The 5,548-nt window shown below is 33.6% G+C and overlaps 1 long non-coding RNA gene across 1 annotated transcript; it reads right to left on the bottom strand.

The window, feature by feature from the left end:
• Positions 1–532: 532 nt before the first annotated feature.
• LOC136029473 (uncharacterized) lies at positions 533–2,431 on the bottom strand. Its single transcript, XR_010618055.1, has 3 exons — positions 2,342–2,431; positions 1,338–1,459; positions 533–965 (listed from the first exon to the last, which is right to left on the bottom strand). It is a non-coding gene; the product is annotated as an uncharacterized LOC136029473 (long non-coding RNA).
• Between the last annotated feature and the right edge of the window lie 3,117 nt (positions 2,432–5,548).

Here is a 5,548-nt window from a genome sequence, read left to right on the forward strand (position 1 = left end):
AACCTACAGCTAAATACTTACGCACTGATTTAATCTCAATAACAATGGATTCAAAGATTAACTCCTTATTTCTGCTCAAATCACTTTGGACATTATGCGCAAGACGATCAGCTATATAAGGGGCGAGGCCACCTCTCACAATCTGTTTCCTGTTCAGCCTCTCCATCCTATAGCCTGGAATATCTAAAAGGATGTCCTTTTCGAATCCAGGAAAATTTTACATGGTGGATGGTAGTGACAATATAGGTATATATATATATATATATATATATATATATATATATATATATATATATATATATATATATATGCCGTCAAAGAGGTTGGAGGACCCCTGTTTTGGCAGTGACAAAACAATTAGGTGAACCGAAGAAATAATAATATAAAGAAGTTATTTTTTTGAAATGGCTTGGTTATATTAAGCTGAAAAAGAGAATATTTTCGCTATGTTTAATGGCCTTTTATTTATGTATTTTTTGTGGGGGAGGGATACAGTTATTTTAAGCTGGCAAAAGAATGTATTCGCCGTATTGTCAATTCTGTATGTTTAGGAGAGACTAGAAAACTCGAACACTATTCCCCTGACACTATGTTTAATAACATATAACATTAGGATGGTGAGAATTCTCTACCAAGACCTCTATATTCCCTATTATCTGGGTAAATTTATTATTACTAATTAACATATTGCATTTTGTTTGATCCTTGCATTGATACGTTAATTTCTTGCCGTTGAAACACTGTTCACGCAGAAATATGTCACATATAATAAGCCACTCGGGTATTCTACTCTATTTTTTTGAAAAATAGCAAGGGGCAAAATTTTATAATGACTAAATAATTACGATTTTACTTAAAAGTGGGCTGGGACTATTTTGCAAAGAAGTGGTCGTAGGTAGGGGTCTGGATAATCCTTGGTCAGCTAGCAGTCTCTTGACCTTCTTGAGTTTAACTTGCTCTTGTGCCTGAAATGAAAATTTACCATTTAGAACAAGATCTGCTGTTAGGTTAGGGTATTTATACCAAAGATGGGAGGAGCTACAGCATTATCCTCTCCAAACCAGACTTTCAAATTCAAAAACCAGACCCAATCTAGTTCATTGATACTGCCAGTCCCCTCTGCTGGCATTTCAGCGGGAACATGGAAAATGAATGAAAAGTTATTTTCCTTTTTGAAACTGCTATTATTTTATGTTGATAAGAATAGTTTAATAGCATTTATTTTCATATTATTTTGAAACATATGCATTACAATTTTTTAATGACACACAAACACACACACACAGAAAGAGACAGACACATAAGAGAGAGAGAAGATAAATTTACTTTTGTCTCACATTTTAACGGAAGATCTGCTCAATTATGAGCCCATAGCTATCATGGGGGAGAAATGGTGTTGTTGAGAATGTTGAAGTTCACAGTTCCTTGCTCTTTTTGGAGGTGAGGAATCTACATTGGTCTGGAATAAAAAAATGTTTCAATATTCATTTATGTCCCTCTCACTGTCTACGTAGATGAAAGAAAATAGAAGAAGAATGGTTAGGAAAAACATAGATCATCAAAATTTCTAAGTTCAAAAACAAACTTTGAAAAATATTTAAGTTCAATAAAAAATGTCACTGCAAATATTATTTTTCTAAAAGTAAAATTATGGCTAACAAATAACATTACTAACGTATATCATTTTCATTTCATATTTCGAAAATATCACTTGTGAATTTCTTTCGTTATTAGTATATTTAATGTCATTTGCAGACATGAAAGAAGGTTCAAAAAATTTTGGAATCCCCGAAAAAAAGTTAAAAAATTTTTAAGTTAAAAATAAGCAAAAAGATACACTACAAATACTATTTTTCTAATTGACAAAATCAAGAATAAAATATGTGTATCATCTTCATTTCGTACTTCAAAAATATCAAAAGTGAAATTTTTTCTTACAAGTATATTAATGTTATTTAAGAAAAAGTGACATTTATCAAAAATTTATAAGTTAAAAAATAATTTTTTTTAGCTGTAATTAAAAAATAAATTCTCAGTTCAAAAAAAGAATAAGTAAATAAGCTATTCATAACTAAAAATGGATAAGATTCACCTCAATGGCTAAGCCTTCAAACCAGCCGAAGGCAGTGTTGATGCTCTTTTTAGTATTGATATTGCTATTTACGATCCACTGGAGGTAATACAATTTGGTAAGTGCTCTTTTTAGTTTTGACATTGCTCTTTACCTTCTCCAAAAGTTCCAGGTTCAAAAATAATCCATGGATTGAATTGAAAAGTCTAAAAATTGTTAGATTGTAGGGTTTTTTAAACTAAAAATAATATATGTTATACAAACACGTACGATTCGGCAAATAAAGGGAATTTAAATGCGTGTTGATAATCCAAAACTGTATAGAAAATAGTCTCCGTCCACTAAGCATGCGACAAAAAAAAAATACGTAGATTACGAAGCTCTTCCAATTATATATTAGAATCCATTTCTTAACTTAATTATAGGACATCTTGACACTTCAAGCTCACATCAACTCTTGATAATGCGCTGGACCAGCTTTCTTTTTTATACCAACACTCAAGGCCAAATGTTCTCGTGATGCTCGTCAGATGGTCAGGACCACTCCATTAGAACATCGAGATACGGCTTTAACGATATAAGGCTGTGATGACAATATGCATTTTCCCGGAGCGTGATGCTCCCCAGAAGGTTAGGACTGCTCCATTAGAACATAAAGATACAGCTTTTATGACATAGAGGTGTGATGTCAATATATTTATTCCCGGAAACAGTTATCTAAACAATAAGGCAAGATGGTTGATAGACCATATATGAGGGACTGGTAACTTCTTTTGGCTCCAGGTATACCCTCTATTCGTGTTCTAGGACGTATGGAGGGGATAAAAGGGGTTAGCAACTCCAATAGTAAACCTGGATAGGGACCCAGTAATATGTAATAAGGGGATACTACTCCCGAACATGACCCTTCCCTTAGAAAAAAGATTGTTCCCGAGACAGCTATTATGAATACATTGAATGTGGCACTTTTAAAAATCTGACTGTGGTAGAAAACTTAGGGGAGGATAATTAAACCCCCCCCCCCCCATCTAAAATTATTTCAATGGCATATTTAAAGAAACTGGATTAGCTTAACCTGCTCCAGCAAATTTTTTCAGAAATCCCCATAGAAAGTGTTTGGTTTAATTGAATCAAACACTTGGAGTTAAGTAAACCAGGAAACAGTGCTCAAAACGGGATGTACTTACAACGCTAAAAACTTACAATTATTTCTGTGTTACAGATGCAAAAAGAGAAACGAATCAAATAAACATCGTTTGAGAAGATATAAGAAGAAGAAAAACAAACGTATTTCTGAATGAAATGGACTTCTCAGCAATTCTTAGCAGGAAGTTTAGAATCCCTGAAGGACTAACTGAGTATATGGAGCTACTTGCAAAAGAAATTATCCGATATCAGCCGGAGAATCTCCATATTTTTGCAGCACAATTCTTTGGTAGCTTAGTTGAAGAGCAGGAATGTGAGTTTATCGTCTTTTTTCTCATTGGATGTAACAAGTTTAAAAAACAAAGGCCAGCATCTTTTCGGCAGCACCAAATCGAAAGACATACATTTTTGTCATATTAATTCTATATTCAACTCAACCCCAATTCAGCTGAATCCCTTTCAACCAAACCTGTTGTAGCGGTCACGTTAAATTAGGGTTGATTTAAACGGTGTTGAATCAAATTGGGATTGAGTTAAATGAAGGTTAAGTTGCACGGAGTGTGAGTTGAATCAGGATCAAGTGAATTGGGAGGTGAGTTGAAGGGGGTTGAGTTGAATCGGGGAAGACTTAAACAAGTGTCTAGTTGAGTGGCAGTTGAGTTGAAGGTTGAGTTACATCGGAACCCAAACAATGAATCAGATGAAATTATTTTTCAATTTCAGGACAGAAAGTGATGACAAACGGGTCATGTTTTACGGATGAATGATGATGGTATGCATAAAATTATGTTTTTGGGTTATATATCATGTGTAATTCAAAGAGTTGGTTATTCCCAAATGGACCGAGAAGAGGTCATAAGAAACCATTTAAATGAAACGTGAAACTCATAGGGGGAGGGAAGCCTTATTAATTGCTATTTGTCTTGATGCAGCACTGAGTTGCTAGTAGTAACAGCAGAAGTTAATAGGCCATAACGTTCTCCCGAAGTTTCAACAACGCACTGACATTTTCACTGATGCCGTAAAATTGTTACAGAAAAGCAGTTAAAACCCATCTTTTCTATAGCCTTATTCCCCCCGAGAATGCTGGTAATTGCACCATCCCTACAATAAGACTGAAAGGGCGTCTCTTCTACTCTTTAGATGTGAAATTTTGCATAATTACTAAAAAAACTAGGGCGACATAATTCATTTAATGGTATGCATTAAGCTTCGCTTTTTAATGCTTATTTTAATAATCAAATTAAAAAATATAGTTAGGAGTTTCTCTTACATGCAGAAATGGATAAAATCTGAAGCTATCCATGTGAAATAATAATCAAAAACCAAATAATATAAAATAATCAAATAATCAAAAACCCTGAAATCCTTTTTAATTTTCTTTTTCTCCTGTAGAATTGATGTTGAGTCACATACCACTTTTTGAATTAAAACTACTAACACGTTTATTGGTTAGACCTATATTTGCTTTGTCGAATTGCATATTTAGAAACACTTAAATTTTATTTTAATAGCTTTGCTCTGTACGAGCCCCGAGTCTATTTTTTTCAGGCTAATGCATTGTACTAGGCGCTGAATTTATGGTATAAAGAGTAAACTAAGAATGTCTGAAATATTTGATATCTTTTCATTAGTTGATTATGTTTTTAACAAAATTTTCTCGTGAAGTTGAAACTTAAAATAGACAAAACATATTGCTTCGCAGCCTGTGCAACGCGTATCTAACAAACGATCGTACATAAATTGACTCGATTACCCTGTAGTTGTAAAATTCTGCTTTACCGAAACCACAGGTTCTTATATACTTAAGGAGCCTACTTCAATAGGATCATAAGAAGCCTACTGAAACCAAAAAAACAATTTCAAGGCTCTCCTCAGCCTTTCACTATCTATGATATCCATAGGCTTTATTACAAAGTTTAAATTCGTTACAAACCAAGGGAGGCTCAGTTTATAGTAAAACTCTTTTTTTCTAAGTCTTACAGATATAGGGGAGCAGCAAGACTCAGTTTGTTTGAACTTGTTCATTAAATAAAGGTTGCAAACATACCAGAAGCAATAATTCCTTTTTTTGTAATTTCAATTTTGCTCTTTATATTCATTAATTTCTTTATTTCCTTGTTTTACAAATTGATCTTTTTACAAATTGATTTTCGTTCTTTCTACTTCACTAAGGTTCCCATGTGACCCTGCTTCTTCAACCCCCGTGAGTTGAATAAATGGTGAGTTGAACAAGATTTCAGTTTAATGGGTTGAATTAAATATGGGCAGAGTTGAAAAGGGGTTGAGTTAAACGGGGGTTGATTCACGTGCACATCGATTATGTGTTAT

The sequence above is a fragment of the Artemia franciscana genome, chromosome 7 (assembly GCF_032884065.1).
Source record: "Artemia franciscana chromosome 7, ASM3288406v1, whole genome shotgun sequence".
NCBI classification, from domain to species: domain Eukaryota; kingdom Metazoa; phylum Arthropoda; class Branchiopoda; order Anostraca; family Artemiidae; genus Artemia; species Artemia franciscana.